This window comes from Equus asinus, chromosome 24, assembly GCF_041296235.1.
Source record: "Equus asinus isolate D_3611 breed Donkey chromosome 24, EquAss-T2T_v2, whole genome shotgun sequence".
Classification (NCBI taxonomy): Eukaryota; Metazoa; Chordata; class Mammalia; order Perissodactyla; family Equidae; genus Equus; species Equus asinus.
The window spans coordinates 47,455,118-47,470,902 of NC_091813.1; positions in this window are offsets into that span (position 1 = coordinate 47,455,118).

The window sequence follows — 15,785 nt, forward strand, 5'->3', positions numbered from 1 at the left end:
TTCTTCTATTTTTCTTTATTTTCCATGTTGAGCATATATTACTATTAATTCTAGAAATCTTAGCTTTCATTTTGAAAGAAATCCTATCAGCTGATTCAAGGTCATAATACTAAGTATTTGATTATTCTGGGTTGTAACTTGTTGTTACTCTCCTGTCTGGAGGCATTTTATTACTAGACCACCCTGAATTATCGCATTAATAACTTCAGACAGTTTCTCATTAGCAAAAAGAATAGCGGGAAAAAAATTTAAAGAAAAGAGCCTTAGGACCTGAAGATCTAAATGTTGTGTTTGTAATTTGCATACAAATGCATAGTTGTTTTTCTCCCCTTATGTATAAAGATGTTGAATTGCTAGCAGAAGTTACCAGAAAATAAAAACCTCCTCTATTCAGAGTTTATCTGCCTAAAGAATCTGCCAGACGTTGAAGGGAGCCCTCTGCTGTTAGTTGTATTTATTACAGTAAAATTTGATTTATGTTGTTTTGTGCCCTTCCTTGAACCTACTCAGGTTTTTAATGTTTCTGTTATGATTGTACAAAGAAAACATAAATTCCGCGATGCCAGCTGGCATGGTTAATAATCCGTCAATTCTGCCCCGTTTGAACTATACCACAGCATTGGAACATCTGGCAGTTTCCAATTTCCATGTTAGAGTGGGGTTTTGACCTCTATTTCACTTTCAAATGGGTCTCTTCGGCAGAATAACTCTGCTTTCTCGATTAACTTCACCGTTCACACCCTTTACTGTGCATACGAGGCTCTAAAACTCATGCTTCAGAAGATAATTGCACAGTTGTCAGCGGAGACTGCCGCCTCTCCCTGCTCCCTTAACTGCCTTTGTTAGTGCCTCCTTTCCATTATCTGTGAATGCTCCTTGAATCTTACTCTTCGGGCTTTTAGTTTTTTTAAAAAATTTCTACATTTGTTGCATCTGACGGCTCATCTATTCTCACAACCCTAGTTATTATGTCTAAACTAATAACCTCTTAAGCTGTATCTCCAGGGCCCTGGAAAAGAAGCAAGGAACCAGCATTTATTGGGTGCCTGTTACATGAGCATAGTGCTGTGTATGTATACACACACATAAAATATAGATATAAAAATATATCTCTCTGCCTATCTTCCTTCACTGGCATCTCCGCTCCCTGAGACTCAACTTTTGGGAAGATGTTTCTTCAGCATCTGATTCTGAATTTACCCCTGCGCTTTTCCATGCCCACTACTATCATAAAGACCTCATTACTTTACAACTGGATAGTGGGTTTAGCATTTTAACTCCTTTTTCTAGCCTCCAGCCTCTTTCTATCTGCTCTGCATATTCTCATCATACCTCTCTTCCTAAAGAATACTTCTTTCTTTAATCATTTTCTTCCCCTTTGAAAATATCTGCAATGCGTCTCCATTGCTTAAAGGTTCCGTTTCAAATGTCTCATGCTGATATATATACTCTAGGCCCTTTAAGTTTGGCTTTATGTCTCCAGCCTAAAACCCTGCTCCTAACAAGGCTGTTCCAGCCGGCCAGCCTCTTCATTGCCCACCTCCCCCCACTTTTCTTCCCTACACCAGGCCTCAAATTCCTACTTTAATGCTTTCTCATTATCTTCCTGTCTGAAATGTTTTCTTTCTCTCTACTGGCCAAAATCCAACTCCCATTTGAAATATTAATATTTCCATTAAAACTTCTCTAATAATCAGGCAACAGTGAATGACCCTCTCTCAGCTACCTGTTGGACTTTTATTATTAGTTCCACACATTCTAGTATTTTATTGTATTTAATTTGATGCTAGTGTATATTCCCTTGGGTACTCTTAATTCTTCCTTTAATACATCTTGTCTTGTTCACAAGACTATACATTTATTCACACTGGGCTTAGCCAATTACTTAAACTCTGGAATTCCTTTTCCTCTTCTGTAAAATGGAGATGACAATACTTTTCTACCCACCTTATTTTGACACTTGAGGCTAAAACGAAATAATGTGGAGAAATGATTCAAAGCTTTCAAATTCATTTGTTACCACTGCTATGATGATGCATAACCTTTTTTTTTTTTTTTTTCCGAGATATCACCTAATATAGGGTCATGGAATTTCTTTCTGAGGATAGAGTTAATCACCAAAGAAGGTCACAGCCACCATGAGGAAAGGACACCATCTCTCTCAAGGCATATCAGATGCTCTTCATTCCTCCCATCCACAGACTTTGATGGTGTCTATTTCCAGTCACACAAAGGCTCTTGAAATATTAGTCTGTAGTTACTGTTTATTCTTTAGCAATCTGGGGTCAAAACTCACAAGTATACAGAAATTCCTCCCTAAAAGTGGTCAAAGACATACTAATTGTTTAATTGAACAGCTACTCTTCAGTGCTCTTCCTCCTAGACCTCTCTGTAACATTAGAAGCTGTCAAGTAGAGTCATAAATAGGATTTGAAGGGGGAAAGTTTTCAATGAAAGAGATCACAAAAGAAATAACGGATATGACTACATTATAATGGAAGACTTCGTTACATAAATAATTTCATAAACAAAATGAAAAGGCAAAAAAACAGAAAATATTTGCTACATACTTGACAATCATATAAATATTCCTCGTATTCAAGCCGATAAATAACATGGAAACAGATCAACACTGTATAGGAAAATGGACAAATATCACAAACATGCAAATCACAGAAGAGAAGATACAAATATTACAGATACAATATAATGCTCAACTTCACTAATCAAAGTCAGGGGCCAGAATTAGGTCCCATCTTTTTCCTTGTGAAATCTTGCAGAAGTCTATTAAACTTCTTTCAAACAGGTTCCATGAACAATTCTGATTAACCTGCCCGAGTTCTTCATGTTAACTCTAAAATGGTGGGCCGGCCTCACTCTGCTTGGTGGAGGGAGTCAGCTGGGCACAAACTTTCTTTTTTCTGCAAACGTAATGGAGCATGTGCACCCTAACACCAATCCCAAAGATAGCATTAGCTTGCAAAGACACGTTTACATCAAGTTAAGTCATTAATAAAGTGTATCTGCAATCTATCATGCAGTAAAGGACAGAATCTAGGAAAGGCAGACAAAATCATGTTAGGTCTTGTTGAAAGAATGAGTGATAGGTTGTTTAGGAAGGTGAAGAACAAACAAAGTTCATTTCCATCTAACATTGCTTTGTGTCAATATTGTGGGTCCGTGTCCTTGATTTCAGGTTACAGATCTTCCCGGGTATGCGTAAGTTGCCAGCCATAAAGTCGTATGCCCTGGTGCCAAGAGCTTTCTTACTGCCTTGAACAATATCCCCGCTCCCCCTCAACTTTTATGATTCCATTTATGTGAAATGTCCAGAATAGGCAAATCTGTAGAGACAGAAAGTAGGTTGGTGATGGCCTATAGCTGAGGGGATTAGGGGAAAATGGAGCATGACAGCTAATGGATATGGGGTTTATTTTTGGGGTGATGAAAATTTTCTCGAATTGATTCTTGTAATAGTTGCACAACTTTGTGAATATACTAAAAACTATTGTACCCTTCAAATGGGTGAAATGTATGGTATGTATGTGAATTATACCTCAATAAAGCTGTTATTTAAAAAGTACTGTACAGCATAAGTCATCATAACAATTTGTTCTACTATTATTATTTTGTGTGTGTGTGTGTAAGATTCACCCTGAGGTAACATCCATTGCCAATCCTCCTCTTTTTTCTTTTCCCGTGAGGAAGATTTGCCCTGAGCTAACATCTGTGCCAGTCTTCCTCTACTTTGTATGTGGGATGCCTCCATAGCATGGCTGATGAGCAGAGTAGGTTGGTACCCCGGATCCAAACCCACGAACCGTGAACCCCAGGCTGCCGAAGCAGAGTGCATAGAACTTTAACCATTCAGCCATGGGGTCCGCCCCTGTTCTATTATTTTTATTTTTATTTTATTTTATTTTTTTTATCACAACCGTCCTATTGTACCAATGTTTCTCACTTCTGGCTCTAAGCTAGAAACAAAAGTACACTACAAATTTCTTGTGAACCCTCATATTAAAGGTTTTCTTCAGTCAAGTAGTTCACAGAGAAATCAGGTTAGTTATGCTGCAGCAACATAGGAAACCCCTGTGAACGTTACCGTCCATGACCTGACCGTAGACTAGCTCCTGCCTGAGAACATCTCCATGTCAGCTTCTGACCTGGTTAGTCCACACTTACACTGTCACCTGATGCGGTCTGTTCAATCAGTAGTAAATGCTGTGAAGGTGAACTCTTCCCAATTCTCAACTTCTCTAAAATAACTTACATGGTTCCAGGAACAAATCTGCTTGGTGTCCAGGATTTTGCTCTTAGAATCTATTTTGGGGGCCGGCCTTGTGGCTGAGTGGTTGAGTTCACGGGCTCTGCTTCAGCGGCCCAGGGTTTCAACGGTTCGGATTCTGGACGGGCACATGGCACCGCTCATCAGGCCACCCTGAGGCAGCGTCCCACATGCCACCACTGGAAGGACCCACAACTAGAATATACAACTATGTACTGGGGGGATTTGGGGAGATGAAGAAAAAAAGAAGACTGGCAACAGATGTTAGCCCAGGTGCCAATCTTTTTTAAAAAAAAGAATCTATTTTGTTTGTGGACTCCCAACTTAGAAAAAAAATTATCCTCTTAAAAAACAAAGCAAAACAATCTGGCCTATAGCAATTTGCTCAGCAGATTGGAATGCATTTTTATTTATCTTCTCTCAGTACATTGCATAGTCTGCAAGGATAAGAAGGTGCATTTTATTTAATTTTGTATCTGTGGGCTTGACACATAGTCAGAGCTCAGCAAATGTTCTATTGAATGATGAATCAATAAGTGAAAGCAGAAAACAAGACGAGCAGAAATATTGACATCGACTATGGGCGCCACAAAGACAGCCGCTCTGATTTGGGGGAATATTACTCACAACAGTAATATTCATAATATACTCATAATAATAATAACTACTTGTAACAGGCCTTGGCAGGCTAAACATTGAGGTTTTCAGGATTCACAAGTTACCTTCGAGGGCCCAAAGAGTAGAGATTTGTAATCAATTTGAATTTCCCAGGCTTTGACAAAGGCAGGATTATGGGAGCATATCTCTTAGAGTGAGCCTAGTTGGCTACCTGTCAAGGGCATTCAAAGTTGGCATGCGAGCATCTACTTAGTTTCTCACTGAGGAAAGAGAGGGGAAATGATTACTTCTAACTGTATTCCAGAATCTGGAGATTCTAGAAGGCCTCCAGAAGCATCCATTGAGAAGTATCAATGATCTACACTACCAAAAATGATATCAAAAAAAAAAGAATTAATGTAAGGTCAATATAAAATTGGGATTCTGACAGGATTAAGTAGATTAGGAGAAATCTACCTAGACAAGCTGCTATGAGATAGTGAACAGGCCCCTCCACCTTAGCCACCCACAGAGTGGGTTACGACCTCACCAGGAGCCACTGGCACTTCAGGGCTCTCCATTTACTTGGACCTGTCCAGCTGTAATACATGTTCTGAAGCCATTGCCCATTGTGCCATCTCCAATCTACCACACCTGAAAGGTGGTGAAAAATGGTCCAGATAAGATAACTGGAAAGGGCTAACTCCTAACAGCATGCACGACTGGCTGCAAAAGGGCAATTTGTGGTGTATCAGGGAGATTGTAAGTGAGCGCAGTTCACAGTCAGCCGACCCCTCCCTCTCTCCAATTTTTTCAACACGATGACTTGTGAGGTTTCCTTTCTCTTTAGTTTCTCTCCTCAAGAAAAAGTAAAACTTGACTTTTCATCCTTTATTATCTGTCTAGCTATTTATAGAGAAGGCCGGTGTCCCCTTTCGACATTTGCAGAGCAGACCCTGACGGGCTGATGCCTTTGAAGGCTTTCCTTTCTCAGTGAACACACTCACTTATGGGGAGAAAATGGATTGTTATGGCTCACAGATTGCACATGCTGACCCAGTATCTTATTTGCTTTTTGGCACATTGAGGAATTTGAGTTTCTTCAACACAAACTCTATTCTGTTGTACTATAAGATTTTACTGGGCTGTGCAGTAGGCAGGCTAATTCTTCTATAATTCCTTCCTTACTCAAAGCTTCTTCACAGTGGAAGGGAAGATCAAGGAACTAGCTGGAAATCAGGACATGTTGGATGGAAGAGAAGCAGAGAGTGCAACCCACCACCTCATCCTCTGCTGTAAATGAAGACACTTCAGTTCAATCAGCTGAAGTGCCCATTAGCTAATGAAGAACTTAGACTGGGCATTCCTAAGAGCAGCACTGAAGAAAAAGGCAAGGCTGTGGCCGGACCTGGTCTTGTTGATTCATCACTCAACAAATATCTGTCATCTGTTTAAAGACTGGGAATACCAATAGGAGTGAGATTAATTTTTGCCCTTGAGATGTTCATGACGTGTTGAGGAAGCTGTGAGGACTAATGAGGGCATGAGGGCAGGGCATGGGGTAGGCCGGGGGACATCTCACACTTCAGATCCAGGAGATGGAGAGAGGAGAGCAGACAAGGTCAGGGAGACCCCACCACCATCTGGGGGTTCAAATGCAAATAAAACACCTTTAACTTGAACCTTGGCATTTGGAGGTGTTGCAGACTTGATGTCCTTGAGTCTCAAATGTAAAGAACACATGCTCAGAGAGGAAAGTTTCCCTGCTGATTCAGAGGAAGCCAACTATGAGCGCCACGGCGGCTTTTGATCCAGGAAGTAATCAGTGTTTATTTTCCCTGTTGTCACAGAGGATTTGTGCAAAGCCTTTTTATGACAACAGCAACAGTAAGAGCTCTTCTTTTAAATAAACTCTGCATTTTCTGTTAGGTACGTTGCAAATAATTTTTATAAAAATCTTCTAAAATAGGATGATTCTACCTATTTTGCAGAAAAAGAAATAGAAATCTAGAGAGGTTAACAATAATTTAGTTGCTCAGTAAGTTTTGGAGGAAGGATTTCTGTCCATCATATCCTGCCTCTTGATAAATCCCTGCTTTAAGTTCTATTAAACCTGCAAAAATTACAGTTCTGACTCAGTCTAATTTATCGGTGCCTTCCTGAACGATGTCTCTAGGTCATTTCTAAAATGCTTATTTTTAAGTTTGTAAGAATATAAACAATTTTAAAGAAAGGAAACAAAAAAAATGTTCTAACTTAAGGGATAGCAGGATTAGATTCTTAATCTGACTCTTTACAAAAGGCTTTACCTCTTGGCCTGCAGTTTCTTTCCCTGGAAATTAAAAGAGGTGACTTAAAGAATCTTAAATGTCTCTTTCAACTCTAAGATTCTTTTATTTTAGGTAAGGAAATGTGACTTGTCCGTCACTGATGAACCAAGGGAGGACGCTGTCACATTAGAGCAATTGTCAAAACTAGACACATTCTTGACCATGACAGTCAGGGGGAGAAATCCATCCTGAGGACCACACCACAAATATTGTTTGAATTCAGTGTCATCCTCATCCATTTCCTCTGCAGGATGTGTAGTTAGTGTGCATTTCCTGGTTTCTGATGTTTTGCCGTAAGGATCTGATTTAAAAGTTCATTTCCTTACCCACCAGGAGCAGTGTTTATAGGTCAAGCTCCCAAATTGTGAAATCCATGAACTCTCTAGGAGCTCCCCTGGGCATATGATTTAACTTCTGGCTGACTGGGTCTTGAATGGGGGCATTGGAAAATATGGAACAGGGAGAAAGAACTTCACCAACAACTGGTGCAAGGACCTCATTTCACTTCTGGCCTGAATAGCATAGTTGAGAATCTTAATGATTTTGCCAGTTGTCTTACTTCTTGATTACTACATCCTTTCACTGCTTCTGTACAGAGCTGAATCCTGAGTCTGTCTGCCTCCTCTGCTGCCATGCTCAGGAGAGTGAACACTCCGGATGAAAAGCCATACCACCTAGCAGACCAGGGACACTGCAAAAATTGGTCTCCAGTCCTAGATGGGTCCTCAGAAGTTCCTGTCAACACTTTACTTGTTCAAAGTTGTCACCCTCAAAGATTTCCCACACAGTCACTAGGATCCTTCTGACCCCCCTTTCAGTGCCCTCTTCCTCTGTCTTAGCAGATGACCCGGCTGTCCCTACACTGAGGACATTTAAGTCCCTGGTAAGCCGTCCATCAGCCACCAGCTGGGTACCTCCATGCTCCCCTCCATCCACACCCACACCGGACCATGATCTGTCCTCCTGTCTCAGAGGATGGCTTGTTCCTTTCCCAAGTCCGAGTCCTCTAGACCACTCACCTAAGTCACTGACTCCCAGGCCACTGGGAACTCTCTGGCATCTCATTCCTGGTCATTGCTCCTCTCTCCTATTTCTCCAACCTCTCCACAGGTTCCTAAAAACTAAACTGGCTTTCAGGTCGTTTCCTGCTCTAGCCACCATCAAGTCTCTCTCCTCTTCTTTGAGAATTCAAAAGTTTCAAAGGAGCAGGCTAACCCTCTAACTCTGCTTTCTTATCTCATACAGGTATCTAGATTTTGTTCCCACTGTTCCTTAATTGCTCTCACTAAAGTCACCAAAAATGTCCTCATGACCAAGACGCAATTGAGCTGTTTTAGTTCTTGTCTTCCTGAGTCTGTGTTGCACTTGGCAAAGTTGAACATCCTCTTAAAACATTCTATTTCTTTGGTTTCTCCAACACTATGGCCTTCTGGTTCTCTCCAGCCCACCCTCGTTGTGCTTCTCTCTTACGTGGCCTCCACTCACTGTACCATCACTTAAAAGTTTGTTGAAGATAGGACTGGATGGTAATTAAGAGTGAAGGTTTTTGAGTTAGATTGTCTCTTACTATTTGTGCTTCCATAGATTCTTAACCCCTCTGTACCTCAGTTTTCTCATCTTTTAAAACGGGATTGAGAATATTTCACATTGTTATGAGGATTAAGTCAGATAATGGATGTAAAGTCCTTAGGATGGGTTTTTCATTTCAAAGAGAAAATTCGCTATGCGCTAATTTAATTATATCAAGAAGCATTCCAAAATGAAATATTGTTTCCAATTTGCAATAGCAGCTTATCAATATTTCATCATGCTTTAGGTTTTTCCAACTGTAAATGTCCTAGGAACTATTTGAAAAACGACAGAAAGGTCCTTTTCTAAATTTGTCATGACAAAGCCAATTCAGGTTTTAAGTTAGAAAGGAATATTTAGCAGGATTTTAGAGCATCCAAGACATTTAAAGTAACTGAATATGTAGTTTTGATGCCTACCAGAGATTTTTTTGTAAAGGTATTACAACTGAAAAGAAGATTCATAACCACACAAAGTCTCAAAAGCATTTGAATTTTTGGAATCATTCACACAATTTTTGTTTAACTTGTCTTATAATTAAAACAAGCCATTACTAGATCCCCCAAAATAGAGCAGTTCAATTTTTGTTTCTGATAAGTTAATACAGTTACCAGAGATTTACCAGCTCCTATATACAAATATAATAATAATATGTACCTGAACCAAATTAGGTTGATTTTAAGCTTACATGTGGAGCCCAGCATAAAGTGGAGCAAATCACCACTAAAATGCTCATAAAAATTGAAATACATGAATAACAGAAAAATCTTATAGTTTCAACTTGATATTTCTTCTATTTCTTATTTGGCTATTCTAGAAAATTAAAAACGTAAGTCAATATTTCAGATTTTTGATGCACATTTTTCCCCCAAATCCCAACTTAACTATTTTTGATCAGAAGTTTACCGACTCTTCTGAAGGTGCATTAATCCTTTAAAATGTTAAGATATTGTTTAGTGAATGTTTTTATTCACTACATAGTGAGTATTTTGGATCTCTAAATTCTCTGATCTGAACACCAGATCAATTGGAGTAGGCAAAGCATTCCATGTCTTAGGTGCTATGCACATTTTAAGCTTGCTAGGGTGACAATCGTCTTGATTTGCCCAGGACTGTCCTTGTTTTAGTGCTAAAAATCCATTGTCCTGAGAAATTCCTTAGTCCCAAGCAAACCAGGACAATTGGCCACCCTAGGCTCTGCCAAATCCGCCATGTGGCCTGACCAAAATTTTCTCCTTGTTTCAAATGAAAAAATCACTGTGCTTTCAGCTCACGTGTCCTTAATGAGAAACAGTTAAAGACATTGATTTCACATTGCAAGAAGCTCAGCCAGGTTTATTTATGTACTTTATTTCATGCTTCTTTTTCTTACAACCTGAAGCTGCATGTTAAAATTAAACATTCTCAGATCAAAATGGATCAAGTTGGGTCTACCTTTTGAGCATCAGTTGCCTGGATAGATTAGATGTCTATATCAAGAGCACTTTTCATCCTTACGATCCACTCAGTACTTGGAAATAAGACTTATGATTAAAGACTTCGAGCATCTTTACATCTGGTAACGTAGGACCATAGTAATATGAGAGTAGATCCACCTCTTGGCTTTTTATGGGAAGATGATTCACATTTTGGTTTATTTCACTTACAGCTTATTGACCCACTGAGAGGTGCATCTTTTACTCCCCCTGTAGGAGGAGACTGAAAACTGCATCAGTTTCTAGGACATCCCACATCAAGGAGACACAATGAAAACTGGCAGCAAGTGGCAGGGCCATTTAGTGACTTCCCCCAGCCATCTTTGTTTCGTGGTGCAATTTAGGGTGGATGAATGGTTCACTCTGGGCTCCAGGCCAACTGACTGGCCCTGGGGAAAATCATTCTCACACCCACGCTTGATGCACACACACCCTTCAACTCTCTTTCCTGCTCTGCAGCCCCCCAAATGAAATCCTTACACTCAAGGAAGCAGCAGCTTCTTTCATTGCTGTCTCTGGGCTACAAGAATCAAAGAGCAAAATGGATGTTTTCCTCTGAGAACTGGCACTGAACAGAAGGAAGGAAACGACCACTCCAATTCAAGCATGTTTTAATCTCTGGAGAAGTAGGGACTGAGGAGCGGCAAATTGGCCGAGGAATCAGTGGGAAAGTCATAAATTTTGTCTCTTATCCCAGCAACTAAGATTCTTCCTTTACAGTGCTGCCCACTCCTTTTTCTCTTTTAAAAGGGTTTGGATAATGAACAATCACTTTCTAAATTCTCGAGTTCAAAAATCTCTCAGTGGAGGAAGAAAAGGGAGTTTTTGAGTAAACCTCTAAAGGCTGCATGAGTTGTTGAAAATTATGCTCAGAAATTTCAAGATTCACACACACCTCATGAGTACACTGTCCTGACCTAAAGAGGCTGGCACCAAAACAAATCAACACTTCTTTACCTCTTTTTCTTGATATTTTCAATATTTAAAATGGTCAACTCATACTCTTTCTTTCTTTTTACGAATTGTCTGACATTCAAAGAAACAGTGAGCAGTAAACACTATTGTGGTCCACTTTTAAAAATGGTAGCCCAGTTTGACCTGAACCTGATCATAAGGACACAAATGGGCAAATCTAGGTGGGGGATATTCTACAAATCAACTGACATAGACTTATCAAAACATCAGTGTCCTGAAAAACTTACCAAAAAAAAAAGGCGGCGACGGTGGTGGATAGTTCCAGAATAAAGGAGACTTAAGAGACATGACCAGCAAATAGAATGTGGACTCACAGCTTGATTCTTGATGGTGATAATGACATTGTGATCTGGAAAGAGAATTTCTTTGTTCTTGAGAGATACATGCTATCTCTTAAGAAATACATGCTGAAGTATTTAGAAGCAAAATGTCTTGATGTCTCCAACGTAGTTTTTAAAAAATCAGCAAACACAGAGAGACAGAGAGATAAAGGATGCAAACGTTAAACAAACAAACTCTAGCCTAAACATTGATATGGAGCTCACATTGGAAAAATTCCTTATTGCTTATTGTTCAAGGTCAGGCAAATCCACAAGTTCACCATTTGGCCTCAGAGTGCAAATCCTGCTATTCCAACATATTCTAAAGATCTGTCTTTAGACTGGCTTCCATTCAGTCTTAGCTAACAGGAAGAGCTTTGCTCTCTGAAAAGGTGTGTCGGAGCAGAAGAATTTCTTACACATGTCCCTTACAGAAATATTCCAAATTCATTTCTCTCAATTAATTTTTCAATCAATTTCTACACCCACTTCATTATGTTTTTAATTTAATTTGCAAATAAAGTGGCATTTGCATTTTCTTGAATAACTTTGTCCCTTCAATTACCTCCCATTTCCATTCCTAGAATCTCAATTATGTTATGATACGTGCCACAAGAATTGCTTTGCAGAAAGTCATGAACCATGATAATAGGGAGGCTATTCATAAATAAATTCCCTCACTGTCTATTCACACTAAGGACTTGATTCATAAATGTGAAAGAAAAATTCCATGATTCTGTGAGCTAGTGGAGAATCTGTGTTTTAATAGGTCAAATAGCCTAGGGTATTGGGCATGTTCACATGTGGGAGTTTTTGAAGATGTCTTTAAAGCAAGTCTTTGGGGCTTCTTTATAAACATCAAAAGTAGTTTGATATAAATTCACTTTTTTTAAATTAAGAATCCTCAGTCACAAATTTGACCAATATACTCTTTTGTTGGGTCATCATTTTTGAGCATCTGACAGCCAGCACGTGGATCCATTAAGACTGATTTTCAGCGGCTCATTGGCAAGATGGAGAATTTCAAAATTTTGCCCTAATTCTTTGATATCTTTGAAAGACTCACTTCTCTGTCCTTTGCTTAGTCTTTCACCACTTGGACCTGAGGAATCAATATTTTTTTCTCAAAAAGCATTCTGTAATTCAAGTCATTTTGATTGGAACTTTCATAACGCCATACTGGACACTGTGCTGTGAAATGTAGGGGAGAGCTGGAGGAATAAAATGTGTCTTTCTGGTTTCTAAGGAGAATGTGACCCAGCAAGGAACAGAAGACACGTGTCCACATTACTCTTATGTTAGATAGAGCACGGTATATTGCATGTGGGAGTTACAAACAAAGTGTTGTCCTGCTTTCCTTCCTCATTACTGCAGCACAGTTAAAGTTTCTTTCCTCGTGATGCAAATGTTTTTCCCCTACACCAAGAATAGTGAACGACACATTATATTGTGGTTAGTTGAATTACCAGCCTAGAATGTGAGTTTCTTGAGTCAATTCCATGACATTTCATTTAATACCTTTAGCACCTCTCAAACTTTGTAGTACACAGTAGAGCCTTAAAAATTATTGTTGCATAAAATGAATGGATGAATGGATAGATGATGATGGGTCATCAAGGAAGCCTGCATGTCTATAAATTCTTCCATGATCAAGTTGATACAAGCTTCAGAGTTTGGAGGCCTTTGGTTTCAATATGTTACTGATTTTGTTTTGTGAACCCAGAAATAAAATCACCATGATGAGGACAATGAAAAGGAATTCAATTGTCTCCTTTATATTTTTTGGTACTGCTACTTTTCCTTTGTAACAAACTGGATACCAGAGCAAACCTTCAACTCTACCACCATGATGAAGAGAAGGAGGAGCCTTTCAGGCCAAAAGAGCGTTCCATCAGTACATGCTCAGGCACTGGGCAGAGGGGCTTAGCACATCTCAGAACTGAAGGAAGGACCGTGTATGGAGAATAAGGAGGGAGAGTGGTGGGAGTTAAGACCCAAGAGGTAGATAGTGCCTAGACACTGGGCAACACACGGCCTTGTAGGCCTGGGTGAGGATTTTGGTCTTTATCTTCAGGACAATGAAGATCCGCTGCAGAGTTTTAACCAAGAGGCAGGGAGTTGGGGTAACGGAAAGACTGGAAGGGGGACAGAGTAGATGCGGGGCCACCGGTTAGGAGGTTGTTGTGGCATTTGGGGCCAGAGAAAGTGTTAGCTTAGCCTGCGAGAATGGCCGAGGTGGTGGGGAGATGTGGCTGGCTGAGAGGTAAGCAACTTGGGCAAGCACATGCAGAGATGAGGGGAAGGCAGAAGACTTGGAGGGTCTCCCGCTGAACTTGTATGAACATGATACTGGCAGATGTTTAAAATTAGGGGCCCAAATGACATTTTGCTTGGCCTTGCCCGTCCTAGAAACTATCCAGAAAGATGAGATAAATAAATATTTGGAGCATGAGAAAGGATGAAAAACTTCCCTCTTTTACAAACGCATCTCACTTTGGGGGAGAGAAAAATCGATGGTTTAGCCCCTTGAGTCATGAGAGCGGTGGGTGGTCACAGTCAGAGGTCTGAAGCCTCTTCTAACTCTGCAAGAGTTGAGTTGTTCTGAAATGTGGGATTAGTCCAGAGGGGAAAGGAATGGCTTGAACAGCTGAAATGCAGAAGTTTTGCTGTTTCCTCCCTTACCTAAGGGACAGCCACGACTTTGCAACTGTTACCTTTCCTTGAAAAAGGAGTTCAGACCATTTCTGGAAGATCCATAGAGATTTGAAGGTTCAAAAGCAAGTATTTCTTGCAAACGTTCTTTAAGTACAAATGGCTGCCAAAAAACAAAACAAAGCAAAACAAAACAACCTATTCCTTTGATATAATTCATTAAAAAAAATCTTCATGGGGCCCTCTCAGTCTTTGGGACTGAGGACCAAGAGGGTAAGAACCAACGTTGAACAAAAACACACAGCAGGAGTCCCCTCTCCCTTCTCTTTCAAAACCCTTGCTCACACCTCACCATGCTGCTGGGTCTCCCGTTTCTGTTCAGATGCTTCTGTTTCCCAGGGACTGCATTCTTACTTACCTACTCAAGGAATCATCCTATGTTGTTATTCTCTCCAGAGTAATTTTTACAAGACCACGCTTATCATGTTAGGAAAAAATGTATTTGAAATCGTGGCATTTCAAGCTCTCTGTTAACGCACAGTGCTTCTCAGTAGCTAGCTGACTCTTGCAAAGCTGGCCTTAGCAGGGGTCACTAGTATTGGGTACCAGTTGTGTGTCAACCATGCACTAGGCACACATTATAATTGCCTATTAAATTGAAACCCACCAGTATTCAGCTATTAGTAGTGATACTGATTTGGTGAATTAAATCCATAATGAAGTTCTATTTGAATTTCAAAATCTATTCCGCCACTGACCTATCAAAATTGCTAACAAGCTTGAGTAGTAAGCCTGTGTGTGACAAGTCAGCATTATGCGTTATGTCCTTTCCTTTGGCCTCACTGTTGCAGAGAATTGACCAGAGGTTAGGTACCCAGATGAAAAATTGAAGAGGATGGGCCAAATATAGGCTGTTGGTCTTTGAACAATTGATGCTTGGTACCACTTGGAAGAGTAGATAACACAGAACAGCATGAATATTTTCTTTTCTTCCATGTATACATAATTCAGTCATCTTAGAGTTATATGTTTTGGGATTTGATCAAAAAGACAGAATGCCTTTTTCTCTGTTCTCTGTGATGCCAAGAAAACTGATTACAAATTTTATGAACTACATTCCCCTCAATGAGACAATTTCTTGTCTAATTTTACCCCACCATTCCTAAAATCATCGTCCTATGGATCTCAATGAATCTAAATATGTAAGTGTGAATCTCTCATTTGCATTTTTTCTAATATTCATAAAACCTCCCACAAGCAAAAGGGAAGTGATGCTCATAGATTGCTTTCCTACTTGCCATGAAGGTTAGCATCATAAATAATAAATGCTGGGGCTGCATTTCCTGTCGAGTCACGGTAGATGGCAGTATGCAACATGGATTCCCCAGCATCTCAGCACTGCAGGGGCAAGTGACGGAGAAGAGATTGCGACTCCACATGCATGTTGTTTTTTCCAGCCCAGTCAGGGGAAGAGGTGACCTGTCCTCTTAGGAAATGGTTTCTCTGCATAAACTTGGTTTTGCTGAATCAGTGAAGTAAACTACAGTCATATGAACTACTTTGACACCAAAGAAAGTTAAGC